The sequence below is a fragment of the Gekko japonicus genome, unplaced genomic scaffold, assembly GCF_001447785.1.
Source record: "Gekko japonicus isolate JY-2015 unplaced genomic scaffold, Gekko_japonicus_V1.1 scaffold8, whole genome shotgun sequence".
Lineage (NCBI taxonomy): Eukaryota > Metazoa > Chordata > Lepidosauria > Squamata > Gekkonidae > Gekko > Gekko japonicus.
The window spans coordinates 1,515,958-1,521,136 of record NW_015167057.1 but is presented as its reverse complement, the minus strand read 5'-3'; the positions used below and the strand labels follow the sequence as shown (position 1 = coordinate 1,521,136).

General features: G+C 46.7%; 1 long non-coding RNA gene across 1 annotated transcript in view; it reads right to left on the bottom strand.

The window, feature by feature from the left end:
- LOC107111490 overlaps positions 1 to 5,109 on the bottom strand; it is a 9,487-nt gene extending 4,378 nt beyond the window's left edge. The window contains exons 1-2 of the long non-coding RNA XR_001482561.1: positions 5,022 to 5,109; positions 2,724 to 2,883 (exon numbers count right to left, since the gene is read on the bottom strand). This is a non-coding gene — a long non-coding RNA (uncharacterized LOC107111490). The remainder of the gene's footprint in view (positions 1 to 2,723; positions 2,884 to 5,021) is intronic.
- Positions 5,110 to 5,179: the final 70 nt, after the last annotated feature.

Below are 5,179 nucleotides of genomic sequence, written 5' to 3'. Positions count from 1 at the left end.
AAAGCCGGAAGCCTCAGGCTTCCGACGGAAGTGTCTCTGTAACGGAGGAGAGCGATCAGATGCCGGGGTGCACCGATTACAACCGTTGCACTCTGTTTACCAGCACTTTGGACCTAGTGGCAGAGTGCAACGGTTTAAAGGGATTTACAACGGTTAGGGACGGGAGGCAGATGTTCGCCGTGTGAACGCCTGTAAGTACACCGGTTGGAACCGGCACCCTAACCGTTGTAAATCCCCCATCTGAACGCACCAAGTGTGTCCCAAGGACAGGGAAGATTTGGAAAGTTTATGACTGGAGGAAGATTCCTCTTGGGCAGAGCCCGGTGATGCCATCCCCAACGCATGAGAGAGAGAAAGTTCAGGTCCCTAGATCTATATTTTATTACATGATTCTCAATGATGATCAGTTACCAGGGTTACTAGGTCACCCCAGCCACCGGCAGGAGATGGGAATGAGTGGGATAGGATTGCCAGATCCAGGTTGGGAAACTCCTGGAGATTTGGAGATGGAGTCTGGGGAGGACAGGGAACCTCAGTGGGGCATAATGCCACAGATTCCACCCTCCAAAGCACCCATTTTCTCCAGGGGAACTGATCTCTGTAGTTTGGAGATGAGCTGTAATTCTGGGGGATCCCCCAGTCTCACCTGGAGGCTGGCATCCCTATCTGTTACTGAGCTTGTGAGCCCTTTGGGTACAGAAATGCATTTGGAAAAAACTCCTGTTAAGTTGCCCTGGGTGCCAGGTTTTAAGTCACACAACATTCTTCTTTGGGCTGAGTGTACAGCAGGCTGAAGTGCAGTTCTGTAGGAGCTGAAAGCTTATATTTCACAGCTGTAACACTCCTTGGCCCCTGAATGAAAAGAAATCTCAGTCTGTGTTCTGCAGTAAAGTCAGGCTTTTATCTAGAAATGACAGCTGAGGCTAGAGAGAAGCAGATGATACGGCCTCTCGAGGCATCTTACCATCCGGAGGCTGTAACCGTAATGAAGCCATCTTAGTTTATTGGATAGACGCTGAAGAGCTCTCAAAGGGATCAGAAGTATTAGAAAGGGCAGGGAGAGGCGTATTGTGGGAGACATGCCAAGGTCAGATGAGGAAGCTCTTGACTTTTAACAAGAGTATTTCTTGAGAGATCAAAGGGGATGAACAAAAAGGGGAAGAAGAACTGAGGGAGGAGTGGGGGGAAAGTACTGTTTTTGAGCACATGTGTGCCGGTCAGGTAGATGACAGTGTTTGCCGTGTACATGAAAGCTTTGCATACGCACTTTGAAACCACTCAGCCATGGATGCAGGAAGCAGTATCTGCAGTCCAGGAGCACCTTGACCATCTCAAGAGTGGATGCGCAACCCCCCATTCAGACTGGCACTGCGTGGACTCACCAACAGATGGTGGCTTGCTAAGAACTAGATATCCTGATTTGCCATCTGAGGCTGCAGGGGTAAAACATAAACCACTCAGAGGGCTCGGTTGAGTGGGTTGTTGTTCGGCTCAGAGACTCACATGTTGCAGTAACTGGTATTTCAATTAGAGTTGCCAACCTCAGGGTGGCTGTATCAAAACACAAACACTCTGTATAACGTACAAACAGAAGTGGAAAGAATATATTATCCAAAACAATTTTAACCATTCTTAGCAGTTCAATTATTTGTCAAATTCAAACACTCTCATGATTTCTTAAAGGGTTAGGATCCAACAGTACTTAATATAAAAGGCAAAGTCCAAGTAAAGTTCACTAATTTTTTGTATAAGACGCTTCAGGAGTACTGTAGAATACTGTAGAAGCTTTGTCGACAGAAAGAACAACATGTTAGTGGGGTGACTGGATTTGGAAAACTGGTCTAAGGAGATTTGTTAAATTATCTTTTGATTTCACAGCTATCTGAAGAAGCAGGAAGCGAACGTGGCACTGAAGCCAGCCGTGCAGAGCTGCTACTCCTACAATGTGGAATTTTTGTTCTCCTGTGGAACTTCTGCTCTCCTGAAGTGTCTTATACAAAATATTAGTGAACTTTACTTGGACTTTGTCCTTTGTATTAAGTACTGTTGGATCCTAACCCTTTAAGAAATCATAAGAGTCTTTGAATTTGACAAATATTTGAACTGTTAAGAATGGTTAAAATTGTTTTGGATAATATTCTTTCCACTTCTGTTCGTAAGTTATACACAAAGTGTTTGTGTTTTGATCCAACCTCCTCTCGTGAGCTCTCCTTTGGATACAAAAACCTCTGGGTGGTGGCTGGAGATTTCCAGGTGACAGATCAGTTCATCTGGAGAAAATCGATGCTTTGGAAAGTGGACTCGGTGGTATTATACTCCACTGAAGTACCTCTTCCGCCCAAAACCCTGCCCTCCTCTGGCTCCACCCTCAAAATATCCAGGAATTTCCCAACCCGGAGCAGTCAACCCTAATGTAATCAACATAATTTTAGTTGATTAATCGATGAGGCCAATTTTTTTTTAAAGCAATGAGCATGTAAGTGAAATATGTTCTTGTTTCTTCTAAAGATGGCCTGCTCTCCCAAACTGTGATACAGCTATTTTTGATTCAGTTGTGAACAAGGGGCACGGTGTGTGTCATAAAAAGGCACTCTGTCCATGTTCAGAGGTGCCCTTCTTATTACCCCTTGACATATCTCTAGGGCCAACAAACCTTGGGCTCTGCAAACAGGTTCCAACTGGCACAGTCAAACCCTGCCTCCCATTTCCCTTGAACCTCTTACCAGCTCTCTGTTCTGCAGCTGGTCCAGAGCTTTCCATGGTTTATTCTGTGTGGATCTTTTAATTACCCAGCCTGGGGCGTGGAGACACAAGAGACTGAGGATGGTGAGTTGCAGAAGGTGGTACATGGCTGTTGAAATAGCGGCCTCTGAGAGGGAGTAACTGGAGAAGAGAGCAGACAGCAAGTCACAAAGAGAGAGGTGATTTTGAAAGGATCCAATGTCACCCATCCAGAATTGGAATCTGCCCCCCTCCCCACTCATAATCACAACTGGGATTGTGGCCAGGGGGACAGAGGACCAAGTGTTCATGTGTGGCAAAACTGAGCTCTCAGCATTGTCAACTGCCTGGAGGGGGAAAAATGTCCTGTCTCTTGGGTGTCGTGGTTAAGAGCGGCCAGTTTGGCATAGTGGTTAAGAGCGGCAGACTCTAATCTGGAGAACCAGGTTCAATTCCCCACTTCTCCATATGCAGCCAACTGGGTGACCTTGGGTCAGTCACAGTTCTCTCGGAGCTGTTAAGAACATAAGAGACGCCAATGTTGGATCAGGCCAAAGGCCCATCCAGTCCAACACTCTGTGTCACACAGTGGCCAGAAATACCAGGTGCCATCAGGCGGTCCACCAGTGGGGCCAGGACATTAGAAGCCCTCCCACTGTTGACCGCCCCCCAAGCACCAAGAAGACAGAGCATCACTTGCCCCAGAGCCCCTATCTATACCTTGTGGCTAATAGCCACTGGTGGACCTCTGCTCCATATGCTTATCTAATTCCCTTTTGAAGCCGTCCATGCTTGTAGCCACCACCACTTCCTGTGGCAGTGAATTCCATGTGTTAATCACTCTTTGGGTGAAGAAGTACTTCCTTTTATCCGTTCTAACCCGACCGCTCTGCAGTTTCATGGAGTGCCCACGAGTTCTTGTATTGTGAGAAAGGGAGAAAAGTACCTCTTTCTCTACCTGCTCTATCCCATGCATAATCTTATAAACCTCGATCATGTCACCCCTCAGTCGTCGTTTCTCCAAGCTAAAGAGCCCTAAGCGCTTTAACCTTTCCTCATAGGGAAAGTGTTCCAACCCTTTTATCATTCAAGTTGCCCCTTTCTGCACTTTTCCCAAAGCTATAATATCTTTTTTAAGGTGTGGTGACCAGAACTGCACACAGTATTCCAAATGAGGTCTCACCATTGATTTATATAGGGGCATTATGATATTGGCTGATCTGTTTTCAATACCCTTCCTAATAATCCCCAGCATAGCATTGGCGTTCTTTATTGCAGTCACACACTGTCCCGGTTGGGACCTAAGCCCCAGAACCTATTTTGAACACCAGGCCTTAGAACAGGAGCCTCTGACGGACCTCATAGTGTAAAATGATGTGGCATTTCAGGAGGGATTAGGACTGGGGACACTCAGGTTCGAACCCATCCATGAAACTGACTGGGTAACTGAGGGCCAGTCGTGCCATGTCAGCCTAACCTACATCACAGGGTTGTTGTTTGGATAAAATAGGAACCATGTATGTAATGCTGAGCACCTTTGGATAAAATATGTGCAAGGTACACTTTATCAGTCATTTAGCAACGACATGGGTATGGTTATTGGCAGGTTTGAACTTGTGATGCCAGCTTCAGTGAGACTGGGGGAATTACAGCTCATCTCCAGACTACAGAGATCAGTTCTCCTGGAGAAAATGGATGCTTTGGAGGGTGGACCCTGTGGCATTGTAGCCCACTGAGGTCCCTGTCCTCCTAAGGCTCCATCCCCAAATCTCCAGGAGTTCCCCAACCTGGATCTAGCAACCCAATTTGAACTTCAGTGCCTACATTTTTTAGAAATTCAGTATTGCTCTCTCCTTCCACTTCTCTAGTTCCCTTTAATTGAGGGGGGAGGGAATCCTTGAGTAAGCCCAGACTTGCTTGCCAGCATTCGAACACTCTAATCTGAATCATTTTTAAATAGTCACAGCGATGAACGTCGCTGGTTTCCGTTTAATTTTGAAGCCTGCCGGTGACACTCCAAAGCGGTAAAGCTTCTTTTGCCAAAGTCAACTCTTGTTCACCCGTTTTCGTTAAAAGCATTCATCGCTGAGAGGGTTACCAGACGTATCAGGAGATCATCCATTCCAAACAGCTGCAAGCAAGCTGTGCAGGGGGGGGGTAGGATTTCCCTCTGCCCCCCCCCAAATTCATTCCAGTCTCACCATAGATTTGACAGTATTTTACTAGCCACTGGGACACCTGTTGTGTCAGCTAGCAATCTTCATTTAGGGAATCCTTGCCAAAAAACAAAAGTGCCTTACCTCTCCCGGTCTGTGTTTTCAGGATGCAAAGTCTGTGGAGTATGGAGTAGACACGTTGTCTCCCCCTCTTTATATAGCTCTGAAGCTGGAGGAAGGAGAGCGAGTGTGCCAAGGAGTCCCCACCCCTCTCCTGACACACACACACACACACACACACA